This window comes from Lacerta agilis, chromosome 6 (assembly GCF_009819535.1).
Source record: "Lacerta agilis isolate rLacAgi1 chromosome 6, rLacAgi1.pri, whole genome shotgun sequence".
NCBI lineage: Eukaryota > Metazoa > Chordata > Lepidosauria > Squamata > Lacertidae > Lacerta > Lacerta agilis.
In genome coordinates, this window is record NC_046317.1 from 40,093,784 (window position 1) to 40,114,275 (window position 20,492).

At 41.3% G+C, this 20,492-nt stretch overlaps 1 protein-coding gene across 4 annotated transcripts in view; it reads right to left on the bottom strand.

Annotated features, from left to right (window-relative positions):
- The window catches only part of ZFYVE9 (zinc finger FYVE-type containing 9), a 48,449-nt gene extending 34,643 nt beyond the window's left edge, over positions 1-13,806 (bottom strand). The window contains exons 1-2 of one of the 4 annotated variants that reach the window (XM_033152135.1): positions 13,586-13,806; positions 4,264-4,368 (exon numbers count right to left, since the gene is read on the bottom strand). The gene's annotated coding sequence lies outside the window, so the exon portion shown is untranslated. The remainder of the gene's footprint in view (positions 1-4,263; positions 4,369-13,585) is intronic. The other 3 variants (XM_033152137.1, XM_033152138.1, XM_033152136.1) reach the window with 3 other exon arrangements.
- Positions 13,807-20,492: the final 6,686 nt, after the last annotated feature.

The window sequence follows — 20,492 nt, forward strand, 5'->3', positions numbered from 1 at the left end:
TGTCCAGATTGTACAAACACAGCTAAAACACAGAAAGCTAAAAAGGTATAATCATTAATAGCTGAAAAGTAATGAAACAACAATGGAATTAAAACAATGTAAAAAATAAATCTATTAAAATACAGACAGTAAAAACAGCACAACGCTATTAAAAACTCTTTCCTTAAAAGCAATCAGCTCCCAAAGGCCTGCTGGAATAAAACAATCTTCACCTGCCAGAGGAAGGACCACAAGGACAGAGTTCAGTCTAGGTTCACCAGGAAGGGAGTTCCAAAGTCTGGGAGCAGCCTCTCCCGCGTTCCTACAAAAGGTGCCTGCGAGGGTGGCAGGAATGAGATAAGGGCCACCTCGAACATCTCAAGAGCCCAGATAGGTTTGTATGGGAAAATACCCTAGGCCTAAGCAGTATAAGGTTTTACAGGTCACAACCAGCACTCTGAATTGTGCCCGGATACAGACCAGTAGCCAGTGGAGCTCCTTGGGCCCTTTAAAGTTTTCTAGCACTTTTCGTTGGTTGAAAGATTGGTTTACGTTAGAAAATGCTGATGTATTAGATTTGGAAGGACATGATAATGTTTCTGGATGGCATGCATATCTTTGGTACAATAAGATCCAAGGCCCACAAAGGTTTTAAAATGCATATAATTAGAAAATCTCTGTTTAAAGTATGGATGAAGTATAAAGATTTGTTAGAAAAGAAAACGCCCAGATGCTTGTCACCGTTAGAAATAAAAGCCCACAAAAGAGCAAATACAGAAAGACAATGGCTGAAATATAGTGACATTCTAATACAAGAAGGAGAACATTTTAAGTTGAAATCATATGAGCAATTGAAAGGACATGTTACAGACTGGTTGCAATACTATCAGATTAATGAGATATTTAAGTCAGATAGAAAAAATTGGGTTTTCAGGTAGAAAAATCCAAGTTGGAGACAGAATTGATAGAGCCAAAGATTAAAAATCTCTCCAGAATGTACAATTTATTGCTCGAGTGGCATACAAAAGATGAAATGGTTAAATCAACAATGATAGATTGGGCAAAGGATGTGGGGCACAACATCATGTTGGAGGACTGGGAAAAACTGTGGAAAACAGGTATAAATTTTTCAGCATGTAATTTGCTTAGAGAGAACATTATGAAGTTGATGTATAGATGGTATTTGACACCTGTTAAATTAGCAAAGATGTATCATGGACAAAGTAATACGTGCTGGAAATGCAAACAAACAGAAGGAACTTTCTTCCATATGTGGTGGTTGTGCCCAAAGGTAAAATACTTCTGGGAAAAGATTTATAATCAAATGAAAAAAGTGTTGAAAAACACATTTAAAAAGAAACCAGAAGCCTTTTTACTGGGCATTCTAGGCCAAGAAATTCCAAAATGTGAAAGAACTTTATTCATGTATGCCACAACAGCAGCTAGAATTTTGTTGGCTAAAAACTGGAAGACAGAAGAAATACCAACAATTGAAGAATGGCAGATGAAAATGATGGACTATATGGAGCTCGCTGAGATGACCGGGAGACTTCGTGACCGGAGGGACGACGCGGTGGAGGAAGAGTGGAAGAAATTTAAATTATATTTTAAAAACCATTGTATGATAGAAAATTAGATATAATTTGGAAGAAAAGCTAGACTGTAGATTTAGAGTTTGGTTATGATGTAGAAATTGAGAAGGTATGAGTCGAGATATTAAATAATTTTAATGATTTTTAATAGTAAAATAAGATATTCTAAGATGGTAAGAAATTACTAAAGATGATTCACAAGGAACGCAGGAAGTGGAGACAGGAGGAAGTAAGGATACAATGTTAAGGATAGAGGTTAAGTATAGTGAATTTTTTTTGTTTTTATTGTAGTTTTGTTTTTGTTTATTATAGTTGTTTGTAGTTTTGTTTTTTGTTTAGTATAGTTGTATTGTTTTGTATTAGTGTGTTTGTAATGTTTTTATAAAATTTAATTTAATAAATATATTATAAAATAAATAAATAAAGTTTTCTAGCACCTTTCAAAGGCAGACCCATACAAAGCATGTTACAGTAATCCAAATGGGATGTAACTAAGGTGTGTGTCACTTTGGGAAGATCAGACATCTCCAGGAACGGGCACAGCTGGCACATTGGCTTTAGCTGTGCAGATGCACTCCTGGCCACTGCAGAAACCTGAGCACTCAGGCTCAGGGCTGCATCCAGTTACTAACTGAGACAGAAATCAGCAAGACTTCAATTAGTAGTGACTAAAGTATCAGATCAGGAAAAATTACTGTATTTTTCCATGTTTAAGACTGGGGGGTATTTTTACCAAAAAAGTAGGTTTAAAATTGGGGCTCGTCTTATACACAGGTAGTGCTGATGGGTGTTTTCTTAATTTGGAGTCCCCTAAAATAGGGGGTGTCTTATACATGGGGGCGTCTTAACACGGAAAAATACGGTAAATCAGTCTTCCAACCACACACACAATTCAATATCTATGTTTGACCAAGAATGCTACCAGTCATTTCTCATCCGTATAACAGATTTGAAGTACAAGGACGCATTGGGAGATGTTACCTAATAAATATATCATCTTGGTAACTCCCCAATGGCCAAGTAACTTTATAAACCATCTCTGCATTAAAAAGTTTTGAATGGATGAGGTGAAACAATAATTGCAAAGAGGGGTATATGTGACAGTTCAGAGATCTTCACTTTATACACATATATATTCCTTTCTTTTCCATAGCACTTTTAACAACCCCACAGGAAATAAAGCTATACTGAAAATCACTGACTTGTCCAAAGCTATCCAGTGAGCTTTACTGTAGTATGGGCTCTTGACCATTTCAGTCAAATAAATTATATAATGGACATTTTAAAAGATGACTCCTATTAATTTAATAATATTTTGTCTATTATACTTTGCATTCTTGAATGTGCAGCATCTACAGTATCTAACCTAGATTAATGCATGACAGGATACATCATTTAGCCTAAGCTTTGCCAACCACATAATCCTGGTGGACTGGAACAACAACTCAAAACAAGCCAACATATTAGCCAAGGATATAATACTATTTCACACTGAAGTCTTGAATGTAATGTGGCTGATATGGCTTACTCAAGATCAAGGACTTTATAAAAATTAAAAGAGAGATTTTAATATCTTACAACAGTGTTTATTATATAGGGAAGGAAATCTGAACACAGAATTTTAAAATGAACACTGTAACAATAAAGTGTAGTACACACAACTGACCTGTTCCTGCACACAGTCAAGGGATCAACCAATTCTTTAACCAGAAGCAAAGCCTGCAATTTTTAATCCCACCATCCAAATAAACATTGAAGAAGTCTGTGCTGGTATGCAAAATAGTAGGTTTTTCATGCAGACAAAGAACCAGACAACCCAGTCATTCAATATATGTAGCCTCGTAAGTGAAACAAAAAAGCTAGCTTGTTATGTGCACCTTTCTAAAACATTCTCTATCCTGCAAACATTTGTGCTGGAGAAGGCAACCAAAATACATTAAATCAAGAACTTAGTGACAGTGCCTGATTCTACAGCTAGGTTTCAAGGAAAAAACCAGAACAGAGTCTAAAGAAAAGTAAGGCAAACTTGGCCTTAAATAGACTTCTGTTCACAATCCAATACATTAGTAAGTATGTACAGTATTATTCACAGCACCCATTTACTACAAAAGCACAGGTAAAAGTTGTTAAATTTACAGTACAGACGGCAACCATTGCATGTGGGCGTTCCACTTCCAACCTGTGTATGTCGACAGAGCACATTTAAGTGCACCCCACCCCTCCACCTTCTTCTGGGTCCAAAAGGACCAGTGCGTCAGCAATCACGCCTAAAACCGCCGCCGCCCATAATACATTTTCTTACAAACAGGAAACTCTAAACTTTAAATTTAAAAATGCAGGATTCTATTGCAGAACACTATTGTGGCCACCAATGATAAGAGTAACAATATATTGAGGGTCACAGCTTCCTTGCCCTTGGTTTAAACAAAACACCCTAGAAACATTACTAGAAATTAGACTAATTCATAACTCTTATTGTGGAAGGCTCTGGGGTGAAAAAAAATGTTACGTTTTACTGCTTGGTTGTTTGTTGCCCTAGAAGGAACAGCAGGACAGAATCTCAATAAATAAATAAATAAATTTCTGATCTGCTTAGGACTGCAATGTAAGAAGCATACCAAGGATGCAAATTTAAAGGCGCTCTCTTAATTCAAATATTCCAGATGTATACTGTCATTTGCCATCCTCTTACCTTTTTCTCCTATACATGCATAAAGAAACGAATGAACCAATCTCTATCCATGATATACACTGCCCAATCAGCTAGTTGAATTGAATCTGTATATTCTGCTTGATCCTAAAAATGAAACAAACACCACATTAGAATTCCTAAACTGCTATTAGTTGTATGTAGTTTAGCTATTTTCAGCCTGCCTCATCTTGAAATCCAAGTTAGGGTAAGATTTTTCCCCTCTGAAACCTATTAAAAACAATTTGATAACATAACCTTCGCTCCACTACATTTAAGTGGCCACCAAAGAAAGCCCCCCACCAAAAAGATACTTATTCCCTGTCTCCAACACATGCTCCCAAATCTCCACAGCAGTTACACAGATGAACTATCAACTATCCTTTCCCAAATAAGGTGTAGACAGCACACATCTGATCTCATGAAGAGGCAGGAAGTAAGATGGGCTTAAACTAGTTTATTATCAGTGTCCTGAACTACATCTAGTCTCTTTATGAGGCTGTGCATCCTTGTGTAATGTGCTTTCCGCAACAGTCAAAAGCAACTTTAGATGAGTAACCAAGCCCTAAGACTACAAAGGCATCACAATAAGTCGCTAGATACAAACCTGAAAAGACTTGCAATTTCCTCACTAGCTTAACTGGTAACACTTGCTTATGCCTACAATAGAAATTTGTATTTATTAATCTCAGGTAATAATAAAGATTTGGGCACCTGATAGCACCTAATCTATAGTGGTTCTCACTTTCATTAGGAAACATGACTTTCTTATTATAATAAACCAAGTTTTCTGTGATAGGATTAACTTTTTACCAGATTGGCTGGAGACTAACACAAAATTATGGAGGAAATAGTCTTAAGGAAATAACCAGGAATAAGTTTTTGCTACAAGTACGCAGAAGATGGCAAAACATGAGGGATGCAACTTGAACTCTTCAATGTATCCTTGTTCCTAGATCTAGATTGTGTACATCAGGCCTGTTGATCTGACCTCTCTCCCTAAAAAAACTCAACAACTCTGATCTCTCCCCCACAAAAAAATCTCAACAACTCTGGTCAAATCCAATGGGTAAATCACTGCCAGTTTATTTATAGTGAGAGTAGATCGCAGTCTCTTGGACACCCCTGGTGTACATCTTTCCACAGAAGCATTCAACTAAGCCACCTGGTGACTGTCCCTCTGGTTAGTGTACCTTCCCTCCTCTCTGACTCAAATGAATAGAGTGACATGAGAAATTAAATACCAAAACCAAATAAATACAAATAATGTGTAATGGAAAATAATCATACAGAACAGGACTATCAATTTGACTGGCATACTTCAATGCCTCCAGACATTTAAAAAATGGCAGTCCCAAGTGACCTCTCCAGGGCAAAGGTCTGGGCAGGTGCTAGGCTGCCCAGACAACGAGACCCGCTCTCAGCCTTGCTAAGGAAAGCAGAGCAATATGTTGGGTACCAGCTTGGCTGCAGGAGTTGCCAGAAGGAGGTGTACAAAACATCATCCAATCATCTTACAGACACCATTCCAGATAGGTGTAGGGTTTACTCCTTAGTCTTTTCTTCTCCTGGAGATGTCCCACAAGGCTGTGGGTATGTGCACACCACACTACATAAAAATACATTTTCAACACCAAAGAACCACTATTTATCCACTGACTACAATAATCCTCAAAATTATGCCAATGGGAATGGGCCCTAATCACTTCACTCCTATACACTGTTCTTTCCCTAGGGCTGGGCGATATCTGGTTTTCAACCTCGTGATATTCCAGCTAAATATTGTGATATACAGATATATCACGATGCCTGAAATAAGGATGGAGCCATGTAGAAGCAAATGGGGTAATGTCCTATCAACAGCTACCCAGACAGAGAGAGGTGGGGAGGAAGAAGCAGGAAAACCTCATGTCAATTTCTGGATGGGGTGGAATAGAGAGGGAAAGCAGAAGAGACAGACCCTGGAGGGGGAACCCGCACCCCTATATTCAGATTCTTAGCACAGGGAGACATACAAACACATGCATGCATGCACACACACGCACATGCAGAAGAAGAGTAACAGGAATTGAGAAGCATTGACTGGCTCCACAGTTTTTCCCACGTGGAAAAGCTGACCACAGCACTGAGGGCATGGGAGAAGAGGTGGCAGCAGGGACGGGAGCAGCAGGGGTGGTGTTGGGGGAGCAGCTCTGAGGTGAAGATACACATCTGCTGCCCATCCTCAGTGCAAGGGGAGGGGACTGTGGCACTGGGGAGGGAGGCGAGCAAGTGAGCAAAATAGGGACGGTGCACTGTTTGGCCTGCCCCTCTCCAAACTTGTGTGTGTGCTATTTGGGAGAGGGAAGTCCCCTTCCCTCTACATCAGGGGTTGTCAACCTGGTCCCTACCACCCACTAGTGGGCGTTTCAGGATTCTAGGTGGGCGGTAGGGGGTTCTATGGCACAAGCTGAATACTCCTTCCATCAAGCACTGGTGGGCAGTAAGAAAATTTTACCATCAAGAAAGATGCATTAGTGGGCAGTAGGTATAAAAAGGTTGACTACCCCTGGTCTACATATTTTAATCCCAGCAGTAGCGACTCTCCCCTTCCTGCAGAGAAACGTCTTGGTTCAGCCGAGCCACCCCCTGGGGAAGTCATCAGTTCCTAATCCTTTTGTCCAAATTCCCCTTACTATATATTGCCAGGTCAAAACAGTTACCACAATGTGGATTCAAAAACAGTTTGGGTTGATATACTGATTTATCACCCAGCCCTACTTGCCACATTTCCTATGCTATGATGCAGTCCCTGGTCAACACATTTTGTGTTGCTTTTTCCTATTCCTGGTTCCATCATCAATATAGACTTTTAAAATTGTTCTCCCTCCCTCAGTAAGTAGAGCATGAAACTCTCAGGTTCATGGGTTTGAGCCCCATGTTGGGCAAAAGATTCCTGCATCGCAGGGGGTTGAACTAGATGGTCCTTGTGATCCCTTCCAACTCTACAATTCTATGATCAATAATTACGAAGGCCAAATGTGTAGAGGTGGAGAGAAATTAGATCAGAGTTAAGCATGAGTAGAGCAAACTGCAATTATATAGTGAAAATGAGTGATGGATGTTATGCGTAAGTTGTGATAAGTTGAGTACTGTGCATATTTTGTGGTGAGTAGACATTTTACTAGAAGGCTATCTGGGGAATGGCTTATTTGGGCATTTCAATGTGCAGCAGGCATATACATAAAACATTTCTTCTCATGAAGATTATATGACCCAATAGTCCCATGAGCCAAGGTACACCAAGGATGCAGAATATCCAGCAAAAGGGCATGGCAGCATGACAACAAGGTAAAGAGATAAACAACACAAAAGAATCATAATGCCATCTTCACTCTCAATTTAATAGCAGAATGAATCGGAGGACAGGGAGCGATGTGAGGACTGGGAGTTGCAGAATAATTAACTTCAGTCTTATGAATTTTAGAACGTTGGTGCAAACAGTACTGCAAACATAAGACAACTAAACATCTAAACAAGCTTTCATCCTACTGATCCTACATAGTAATTGTATACCAAACAGCATACAGCCAGCTAGGTGAACACAGCTAGGAGTGAGTTCAAAGCAAAATTTTGACACAGCAAAGTGAAATCAGAAAATATGAAAGTGTTTCTAACGAGGAAGTGTCATTCATAGCTAGGCACAGCTATTAGGAGATTTGTACAGCACTTTGATCTGCCTTTTACAGGGAACATTACAGATTTCTAAGTTTGCCATATTATGGGAGTGGGGATCAACACAGAGGTTTCTGACAGTTACAGATGTTCTAACAAAAAAGTCTATATACCAGAAAAGACATTTAACATATCTAGAAAATTGATGCATTTGAATACTGTGCAATAAAGCAAAATACAACCAATTCATAGGTTTACTTCATATATTTTATATGAATTTCAGTCAATTTAGAAGATGATTCTACAGCATACATTAGCTCAAAATGTAATCATCTGTATAAAATTTTAAGAGTGCATTGATACAATAAACATGCTTTTTATTACAGTACACTCAAGAAGCACTGGCTCAAATGAAGTCTAATTTTAAGATCATCAGCTGATGGTAAATGCCTCTCCCCCATAGTCAATGTATGCGGGAATGTAAGAGATTCTGGTTTCCCATCTGCCACTCCAGTGACAAAACAAAAGCTATTGTGCTTGAGACTTGAATTTAACCCTTCTTCTTTTGTACTGGCCTAGATGTGCACTAAAGCAATTGAGAGTAATGGACCACAAAAAAGTAAACAAGGCTTATCCAAGAAGTCACAACAGTATGCAAACACAAAAAAATAAATAGGACCTCCTATTTTAGTTTATAAGTACCAGTTGCAGTAAAAACAGCACCTCTAGGCCAGTTGTTCCTCCCAACTGAAACAAATGTGACAGATAACTGTATGAGGTGAACCAGACAGGAATTATTCCCCCCCCCCCCACATACACACTATGCAAAATTTGCAGCATGAGTGTCTACTTGCCTCAGGTACACTCACTAAGAATCTGACATATGGACCAGCTTTCTTAACATTTGCACCACGACAAAAACACACACTGCCTTTTATTACATTTCTGGATACATGCTTTATTTTCCCCAGCACAGAAACTAATCTCTGTTTTTTAAAAAATAATTTGTAAAGTAGCAGTACAATCTCACCATAGGAGCTGGCAGACTGAACTAAAACAAAGCTTCCACCCAACTTCTGAGTTAATTAGATGGAGACAGTGAAGGTTTGGTTTTTAAAAAATTAAATGGGTCCATTTAATGAAGCTCAATTTCCACAGCTATTACTAAAAAGGTTTCTACAAACAGAATACAAAGGCTGGACCTTCTGAGATCAGATGCCTTTAAGAAGCTTGAGAGCAAAGCATTCTTTTTTCTACAAAAGTCCATTATTTTCCCATTATTCAAAATAGGCTTAACCTACCAGTACTGAATCTTGGAAGTACTGGTAAGCAAGTACCATTGACAGGAACTTGCAAAGTCTGTATATAATTGGGGTCTTGCTCTTAAAAGCTATTTTTGTTTAATCAAAAACATACAATATATATTCCATTGGGAAAGCGTACTTGTGCAAACTTCTTTGCAATTTCAGCTACTGTTAATTACCTTTATCTAACGATTTATTATTAAATCTAAAGGACTGCCTCCCCCAGTCAGAGCAGTCCTCCTCATTAACATCTCCAGGAGAGATTCTTCTCTATGTTCTACCAGTGGAAGAGAGGTTCCTCCTGGTTGAGATGTGGAAGATGACCTTCTCAGGATCACATCTAAGCTGTGAAAGTTCTTACTCAAAGGAGGTTTGTTTCACCCAAATAATTGTCTAGTACATAGTGAAGACACTTGTGTTCTGGGGCAAGTTTGGCCTGTTGGACGGATGTGTTTATTGTACTGACTCCACACTCTTTTATTGTACTGACCCCACAACCCTGCTGTGATATTCTCCAATCTTGCTTGTTTAAAAATATGCAATTTTGTTTTGTTTCTTTCATATCCTGAGCACTGCTTTTACAATGAAGGAGCAGGAAATAAATACTTAAAACAAATAAATAGGTCTCACTACTTATGACTCAACTATTTTCCTCATATGCTTATTGTGATTGGTCATCTTGAAGAGAGACTTCCTGTGAATTAAAATAAACATACATGTACTGGGTAATCATAATCAATCACACCCTATGACTCTACTTCAGTAGCAGCTAAACCTGCATCCTAAGCTACATAGCTGCTAGAGCTTGGCTGTTAGGAACTGGCTCTCCAGTGTCTCAGTCAGGAGTCTTTTCCAGCCCTACCTGGAGACACCATTAGCAGCAATACTAAGCTTGGTGGACCAATGGTCTGACTTGTATAAGACAGCTACCTATAGTCCTTCTAAACACACGATGGAGAAAATTAAATATTACTTTGAATAGAATTCAATTGGGGTTGCTTCACTGGTGGAGGAAATAAATTCCCTCCTCCTTCCTGCAACCCCCAGAAATTTGCTCCAAGGGGCTCTCCAAAACCTCAGCAAATTTTGGGGAGCAGGCAGGAAGGAAGAATTGCCCGCCCTCTAGTTCTATAACAAATGCCTTCCATCGGCAGAGAAACACTGTTTGCTTCCATCTTTCACATCCTATTACAGAAGTTAAAGGGTTTAGGCAACTACTGTACTGTTCACTGAGCATTTCAAACAGTTTGCAAAATTTCACTCTTGGCCACAGGCTCCAAAAACCTTTGCATCAACTCCCAGGTTTCATTTAGCAAAACGAAGTCAAAATTACTAGAGATTTGTTTCAACACCTTTGTATAGGGCTTGTAAATAGCCGCTTGGTCTCATGTGTGAATAAGAATTGCCTTCAAGCCACTTGATAGGGATATTTACAACAAATAAACTGTATTTTTATTTTAAACCACAAACTACTAACTTAAGCATGCTTGGGCTGGTGGGTTAAAAACTGCCTTAATACCAGCACCATGAAAAAGTATACTATAGCGCCCTAATATGCTTAACTTTGCTTATACAAAGGTGGTATAAACTGAGAATTGTAACATAGTTTATGGGCTTCCATTTGAGCATCTAGTTGACTACTATGAGACAGAGTGCTAGACTACATCCAGCAGGCTCTTATGCTCTTATTAAAATGAGGCAGATTGGTCAAGTTATAACCTTCCAGCTCTAACAAAGCAATTCTATGCATATTTACCTAAAGGAAAATCCCACTATGTTTACCGGTAATTAGGTTTATTTCCTTGTAAGTGTGTGCTAAGACCGCAGCTTAAGTAGATTAAAGTTCTTCCATAACCCTTCGCCCAGGACCATCCACAAATACATACCAGTACATACTTTATCACTGTTTCTGCTATTCCAATCCTAAATATTTACCTGTAAGCCTGTTTTGAAATATTATTCCAAAATAAATATTATTAGTTATACTTTATCCAAAGAGTTAGATGTTGGCATAGAAATTCTTAGCATAGAGCTGTTAGCAATCCTGCTATAGTAAGACATATTATTTGCCTGTTGACTTCAGCAAATATTTCTGCATCCATTTACATTTTTCATCTAAGGAGCCCAGTGGTCTAGATATACACTTTCATTTTCAAATGTAAAAGAACAATGAGAGAACATAAATGCTAGAATACATGCTGAAAAGCATCTGCTCTGAATAGTTCATCCTTTACTTATGCACCAATAATTTATTAAAATAATGTAAAGCCTGCCTAAGTTATATGTTAAATTATATTTGCTTAGATTTAGAGCCTCATGGATTATGGAAGGATTAAATATTTTGCATTTTTAAAAAGAAACAGCATAGACATTCACAATCTTTAAATAAATTTCAGTAAGATTTCAAGCATGAAACTAAACCAAAGCTTAGATTTGATGCCATGAGACACGCTGCAATTATCAGTGAAGTAAAGTTGTTTTTTTTAAAAATCAGATCTTTATGGGGCCCTTTAAATTTTGGTCAAGTGAGGGCTGCTTTTTTAATGAAATGCTTCTGTGTAGTTCAGCAACATTTAAAGGGCCTCTGGGCCATTGAAGAGCCCTCTTAATTGTGCCAGCATTTACCAGATATCAAAATCTAAAGTTTTTTGTCTACTAAGTTTAATCAAGTGTAAATACATTTTTAGTTCAGTAAATCCTGGTCATTAAATTACACTGATATTAATAAGACATGCAATATTAAATCTACGCCAGAGAAACAAACATTAATTCACTACCACATATGTGCATCTTTGTGTTGCTGATCAATAAAAGCAGTTTTATCTATGTGGGCCAAGCTCAGACAACCTAACAGTTTTCAGTACAATCCAAACAGGCACTCCACTTTCATGCATCTATATTCAGACTTTGATATTTTACATAATAAATATATTATCTTTCTAGATGTCTATGTGCTAAAAATAATCAACCTGCTGTCCTTATAACCTTTAGTATGACCTCCATGTTTCCCTTACTCACTCTACCAGGCTCTTTGAAATTTTGCATCCATCTTAAGTCACAAATAGATAGCAGCAGGTTCAGATATTAAAATCTGCACTAACACCACAAGCCATTCAAGTTTTGTGAACATTTTACATGTGGAACTTCACCTTGTTTAAATATATTAATAAATATGTTCTGTTATTATATATACTTCTGTTTCAGTACATGCAAATACTATTTGTTTACATATATGCAAAATACCTAAAAATTCAAACTTATCAAGGTAATTCCCATCAGTTATTCATGTTACAAGATATGCAGTCCCTCCATTGCAACCAGTCATTTGGACCTACTTAACCCTCATCCACAGAACTAAAAAATACAGTATCTGAATTTTATCACCAAGGTGAGTATCACTTAAGTGAGCGCAACAACAAACAATTAAAAGTACCCTTGCCTCCTGGTAAGCGCTCTAGTTCGGCAGTGATTGCACGTTTCAAATTATTTAAATAGTGAACAGACTGCAACAAACAACGCCAGGGCAAAGGAAGGTACTTCGGGCACAAAATAGGACACCTTGACAGCAACATTCCCGTCAGATCCAGTATGAGAAACTTGGGCTGCGAACAAATGGGAGCTGCCTGTAAAGCGGCAGGATAGGAAAGAAAGGGGATGCAAGAACGCACAACTGCAAAAACAAGCAAGGACTGTGAAAAAGCGATGTATATGCTCTACAGGGGGGGGGGGGGCTGGATGTATGTATGGGGGAGGGGAATCTACTAATTAACAGAAGCGGTATGAGAAGGCTTGCTTGTTTGTTTGGGGAGGCGGCGGCGCGGGGGGCTGCCACGTCTTCTCCCTCGCCCCCTGAGATATTAAGAGGGGTGGGAAGCGCTATAAACGAGAAGCCAGAAACTCCTCGCGAAAGGCTTACCGGTTGCCATGAAGGGAACAGGGCTCTCTTCCGCCAACCCGCTCCATCAGGACAAGCCAGACAAACAAGGCGAGGGATAAGCCGGGACGAGAAGCTCCTCGCCTGCCTCTTTATTCTCAAGGTACCAAGGCTTTAATGATCCCTAGTAGGAAGGAGGGAAACTCGTGCCCCTAAGGTGGGGGGGGGGCGCGCGCGGAATTGATCCAATGTGTGCTGTGGGGAAACGCGCTCCGACCCTCAGTAATTTCGCCTCTCGCCCCTTTTCGGCCACCCTCCCAGGTGGAAGGTTCCCTCAGCTTCCTCTCCTCAGGAGCCCTGGGGCGGCCCCCCACCCCCCAAAAAGAGAGGCTCCCTTCTCACGCCGCCCCACAGGGGCCTGGGAAAAGGATGCCCGGCCTTAGCGGCCCGACGGAGACCGGCTAAATCGGGAGGCGGCCAGCAGCTTACTCACCTCGGGAGGCGGCGGCGGCAGCACCGGGCGCCGCCGGGCCTGCATGTCGGAGAGGGTCCCCTTCGGCGCTGGGCGCTCGGCTCCCAGGCAGGCCTCTTCCCGAGCTCAAGGAAGGCCAGCGCGGCGCCTGCCCGGCCTCCCGCTTGCCAGCCTGTTCCCGACGGCGAGGGCTGCCTCCTCTCCTGGCTGGCTGGGCTCCCTTGCTCGCTTGCTCCGAGGCCGCCTCAGCTGCCGGCAACCAGCGCCCCCTGGCTGGCCTCAGAGGCAGCGCACGGCACTGCGGCACAAGCGGGGAAGCCTGGCCGGCCTCCTCAGGCGCGGCTGCGTGGTAGAGCGGCGCCGCGGGGAGGGAGGGTTGGTGGTGGAGGGTTGGTCGCCGCTCCTCGTTTATTTCTCCGTTTCCAAGCGGAGGCCCAGGCGAGGCTTGCTAGGTAGCCACCGTGCGCCTAGGGAGCAAGCAGCCGCGCGAACCTCTGGGAGGCGGAGTCGCCAGAGGGCAATTTGGATGCTTTGGGGAAACCCCTCTGCGTGCGAGGAGGACAAACAACTGGCTTGCCAGCCACCTAAGAGGGGAGGACTCAGGCATTGCAAAGAAATGGAGAAGGAGGCGTCAACCTCCCGCCGCAAGCAAGGACGCAGCTGGAAATTACTGCGTGTGTAACCTACGCACGCGCGCAGCTGTGTGCTCACCATAGCTGTCAAGTTTCGGATTTGAAAATAAGGGATCAGCAGCCTCACCTGTCCCGGGGACAGTCTACGGTTCTCAGGGACAATCCACGCCGTTGTAATCCCCCAAGGCTACAAATTAATTTACACCAGGCTACACACCATCATCTTTCCCCACATTCATATGTGGGATTTGACTGGAGTAACATATGACTGGAAAGTCTTGCAGTTCCACAAACATAGGTGTGCACTGCTTCAAAATAAAAAGAAGTGAACAAAAGAAGGCTCACTAGGGGAGCATTGCTGAAAAAATGTCAACTTTGTAACCAGAGGTTCAACTGAATAGAATCTGAATCACATGCACCACAAGGCCTATGCAGCCTCAACTTAAGGTGGCTCCCGGCCTGGCTTTTTACAGGCCCCAGCTGACTGCACAACCTGGCCTTTGGAAAGGCCATATAGACAGATACCTTTAGCTTCTGCACCCCTCCTTTGCACACCTGTCAACACAACCACATAGGCATTTTCTACAACAGCTCCGCAGCACAAATCCCTTCTGCAGGCAGGCACCCGTGCGCAATAAAAGCGCTCCGCTCCCCACAGCGGACCCATGCTCCCTCGCCCTCTCGAATTTCCCCTCTGCAAGCTGCATCCATGGATAGAACATTGCACCTAAATATTTCTATTCTGCACAACGCGCAGCATTTGCACGACCCCCTCCTGACAGCACCACACACGGAGTGATAATTCCCACACACAGCTTGATGGGCACATGTGCAACCCCACCCCATATATATATATATATATATATATATATATATATATATATATATATCAGATCTGCATCAGAGGGAATGGCACATGCCTCTTTGTCAATTTGAGCATAGTTGCGCTCCGTGGGCAACAATGTACTGGAATAGAAAGAGACGGGCTTGGCCTGGGCAGGCCGGGTCATCCTCTTTTATACCTGCTAGGATTGACAAGTCATATGACCCTCTTGTATACAAGTCATCTGACCCTCACCTGAATCCTCTCATATACCTGCTTGGATTGACAAGTCATCTGACCCTCACCTGAATCTCATAGCTCTCCTGTAGCTGCCTCTGGTCAGTTACCATTTAACTCTTGGGGAAAATAATTAGCATCACACATCATGTGCCTGGAAGTTGCCAAACCAATTAACCAACCAGAAGGATTACTGTTAATAGCACCAGTTTTCCTATAACTTGATATTGCTGGATAGTTTTGATCAACTGCGAAAGCATTTTTAGTTTGCTTTCTAATATATTTTTAGTTACTGAGGACAAACAAGATTGTACAAAAACAAGATTGGGTGTAGGCCATGCTGTAGTATAGTGCTTATGCGACTGTGAATAAAAGGTGGCTGGGCTCATTGTCTCAGGGTTTGGGGGGAAGAGGTGACAAAACTGATTTCCAATAAGTGCCCCCCTTTATTTCCACAACACGTCCTTGAGTCTGTACTCTGAATGGTGACATCAGGGACCTAGAAGATGCAGGGCTTGTCAGTCCAACCCCTACACAGTCTCATCAGGGCTGACCTTAAGGCAATTGGAGCAATTGGGCCAACCTGGGCCCTGCGGGCCGCTCCTAAGGGGGCCCCTGCACCAAGGCAGTCTAGATGGATTTTATTTATAAGCTTTTGCAGACTTTGAGTGTGAACTGGGGCCCTACCAAAACAAAACAAAAAAAAACAAAAAACAAGTTGCACACCACTGCTTCAAATTGGGCCCCACTGGGTAGCCCTGAGTCTAATAGTTGCTGGGCCTGAGTTGCCCTGCCCTTGCATGAAGTATTGGGTTTACAATTTTGGGAGAGGGGAGACTGCGGCTCTCTTTCTGCATGTGCCATTCCCAAAAGGTTCGCTCTTATGGGATAAGAGACCTCTACACCTATAAAGCAGGATGGGGGGGGACCATAATTTGCAACCGGCTTCACACCTCTCTCCTTTTGTCAGAACTATCCCAATCCCTTTGGCCCTGACTGGTTTGGCAACACACACACTGTCCCCCCCTTTTAGGCTTATTCTTAGATTGGGAAAGCCCGATTTACAAGTGAGAATGTGTGAGATAGGGGCTGAGTGGGGAAAGTCATCATGAGGGCATTGCTAAATAAACAGAGACATAAGCAACCTTAAATTCCCATTAAACTCCAGTGTGGACAACCCCTCAGAGAAGAACATTGAGTTGCAACCACTCTGGGACATACAACTCTCCTTCCCGGACACTCAGCTTGTCGCCCGACCCTGGTTCCCTGTGCCACTGGCACCACAGGGTAGAGACGTGCCTGGGGAGAGGAATATTCCCTTTGAAATAAGGGAAATTTAAGGGATATAAAAAATCAGGGATAGCAGCGGGAAACGGCTTGGAATAAGGGAGTTTCCCACAAAAAAGGGAGACTTGACAGCTATGGTGCTCACGTTCGGAAGAATGTTACGTTAGTTCATGCAGGATCCCTGTTCCTTGATACAGATAGAACTGTAAAGCAAACACCCCTTTGCTTTTCCCAAACCCCCTTTTTATTTTTGCGTTGTGTCCCTTTGTTCCTAAGAGATCAACCACCAGTGTGTGCTTTATCATCCCTTGTCGCTGAGAGAGAGAGAGGCCCCTTTTGGTGCATATCTGGTCAAAATATCAGGTTATCCCGCAAAGTTTCAACTCGATATCTGCTATCTAATTCTTAAAGTAGGCTTGTCTGGAGTGGACACAGATAAGATTTGTCTGCAAATCCTAAGCAATTAATGGATGAACTGCAAAGGTGAGTCATGCTGCCTATGTCTTAAGTAGGGTAGTTTAGCTTATATTCTGACATTTTGGTAAACTGCCTTGAAGTTGTCATGAAAAGCGCTGTATAAATGTTGTAAATACTGTGCTGGTCGTTGACCGTAATAAAGAAAAATTGATTGATTGAATGTTGTAAATAAATAATGCATATCAAATTATTACATAGTATCCTTGTGGATCGGGTTAGTTGTCTGCAATGTATTGCAAGGCAGTATTTTGTGGTACAATAAAATATCCTTTATTTGATTTGAGTACACTTGTGATGCTCACAATAAACTGATTCTGTTTAAAAGCATTGCAACAATCTGTGAGATGGTGGGCGATCTGATTCTGAGATGGTGCAATTGCAACACACAATGTTGCAACCATCAAATGATACTGCGTGTGTGTATGTGTTTGAATGTATCAGCCCTTTGAGTCAGGTCCAAACCCAGAAATGTATTGCACGGCAACCTCACACTGGTTTTCACCCGACAGATAAAGAATCTTCAAGGATATGTCATCAGTGTTGAGTGATTTTGAGTGGAATGGCATGTTAAAGTTCATTTTAGATAATTATAGGAAAACATATCATGAAATTCAATAGAGGAGTGGTACAATCATAGCAGTAAGAGAAAAAGTTTATTTCTGAAGTATCCTGAAATTATAGGAAGTGCCAGGGAGGAAATTGAGTAAGGAAGTGGTTACTTGAGCATGGACAAGTATTTCAGCAGTCTTTAGAACAGGGTGGGGGAACCCTCCAAGCCTGTCTGCCCTCCAGGGTTCTCCCCATGTCACACCCTTTTCCCAGACACATGCCCTTTCCTCAGGCCACTACCAACTCTTTCCATGACAACTTAATACTTTTGCTTGACTATAATGTGTTTTTGAACTCCAATAATACCTCTTGCTTGCCTGGATGGAAGACGGAAGAACTAGCTACACTTCATATTTGTTGCTCTGCCCAGGTTTGCTTCTGGCCCCACCCACCACTGGCATATCCACCACCACCATGACAAAGTTTGCCAACAAGGGAATGTATCCCCCTCCCCAGTCCAATAAACATCCCCCAAACTAGTAAATTTGTTTAGGATTTCAGCCTTGAAAGTCCTATTCCTAAGACGTATGTCCCACTGAAATCCACAAGAGACTCCTCACCCCTGTATTAGGTCATGTTGAGGAGTGAAAAATAGTTATTTGACAACTTTGAATGTGAAGGGTTGGGGAAATCATAGTGCAAAGAGACAAAGAAGTGGGGTGGAAGCAGCAGCTAGGTATATAACTACATATGAGAATTAAAAGATTTTTTTTATAGGTAAGTAACCTTGCTTTGCTTCACACACCTGACACATGATTAACCAGGCTATACACAGCAGGTGGTGTAGATCCCCATAGTTAAAGGTTACCAGACGTCCCCGTTTCCCGGGGACACTCCCCAGATTTGCAAATCAGTCCCCATACAAAATCAATTGAAGTTGAAAATTGTCCCCGGATTCATTGAATTTTTTTTGGTAACCTTACCATAGTTCTTCTTGTATCGGGGAGTGTCCCATTTGCCTCAGGAATCCTGATCAGACACACTCTTCTAGCCATACATAACTGGGAGAGGGGAGATCTGTGGTCAACCAGCAACTGCATACTAATAGCACAGACCCAACAGTTTATTTAGAATTAATAACTTAGGAAACTAAAGCACTGATAATTATTGTTTTCTTCCTAGAACTGTCTACTAGCTTGCCTATACTTTCGGAACTTGTTAAAGGGCAGGGTGAAACGTACAATAAACCATTCACTAACAGACAGTACCTTGGGTCAGTGATGCAATTTGTAGTAATCTAGGGAAATAGCATCATCGCCTTCGTTAAGCCATTTTGCTCTTTCTCCAAGCATGTCTTAAGCATTCCCTTCCATTATGAGAATGGTTTTTAAATTTTAACAGGCCTTTAATGCCTGTTACAAGACTCACATTTCAGTATTTTCTTCACTGATCTTCAGCTCCTCAGCATCCTCCAGCTGGAGTTTATACAGTATTTATATGTTGCAAAAGATTGGTGGCTTTGGAACAGACTCTGTCAGCTTGTGCTTACTCATGTAGCAGAAGAGGAGGTCTGCTCCATAATTGTGGCTTTGAGGGACAATCACAAATACATTTCATAAAAATATATCCATTTAGAACATGAACCTTGCAAATAGATGCACCCTGTAACAGTTTTTCATCTCTCATCAAAAGGAAAGAATGACCTTCCCTTCAATATTATAAATGTTATTGTAACAGCACAATCCTATGCTGTTTTGCTACTCAGAACAAAGTCCCATGTAAGTGCATACTAGGATTGCACCCTAAATGTTAAGTTATGCATTATTTACAATGGCAAAGGATTAGTGACTCATGCCATATTTACTAAACTCATAAGTAGTGACTGGGGAGTGTGTGAGCCCTATACGGCTTAGGTCCAAGCTGTCTGAAATACCAAATTCCCTCTTGCGAACTTGCCTGAGTTTTGATATCTTTAGGGGACGCCCTTCTCTCTGTCCTGCTACTCTCACAGGCATGCTTGGAAAGGACTTGGGAGAGAGCCTTCTTGGTGGCTGCTCCCAGACTTTGGAACTCCCTCCCTAGAGAAGCTAGACTGACTCCCCACCCTCCTTTGCTGTCCTTTAGCTGGCGAATTAAGATTTTCTTGTTCCAACAGGCTTTGGAGAACTGACTGCTTTTAATGAAAGGGCTGGTGCCATTGTTTTTATTTAAATTATTTGTATGCTTTTAATAGATTTTAAGCCACCTTGAGTCCCTGTCAGGGAAAAGGGCAGGGTATAAAATTATTATTATTATTATTATTATTAATCATAAGAAAAGGAGGAAAGTGGGGCATGATGTAAAAACCTGAAAACCTAGTTTGTAACATTGATAAGATGGATTGCAGGGGGGCGAATATCCTTCAGCCTGAATAAATTTGGCAAATTCAAAAGCTTACTCATGACTTTGTGGAATTTCAGTTAGCCTTAATAACCATATCGTGACTTGCTTCCAAATAACTGTATTTAGAACTGGGATGTTATGTGAACCGTAGTTTGCTTAATGATAGAATCTAGGAAACATACAGTACAGTATAGAATTCCCTACAAAATATAGTGAACACCTGTTTCCGGCATCTACAGATACAGCAGCTAAATCATATCCACTGAGACCCTGTAACTGTTGTAAAGCTTGTATTGGGCAGTTCTGAATGAAATTGGAAAACAAAATGTAGGTGGCATCTGTCAAAGGTCCCGTTCAAGGAAACAAGTTTGTAAGTATCTACTATTACTGCATCAGATTGTTGGCTGGTTTTGTGTGTGATGTGACTGTGAAATATAGCTCTTTGATTACACCATGGTGAATATACAAACATGGCAGGGAACATACAATGAAACATGGTAATTAGCTTTCTCCCTTTGGAAATATATCCCTGAAAGGTGGC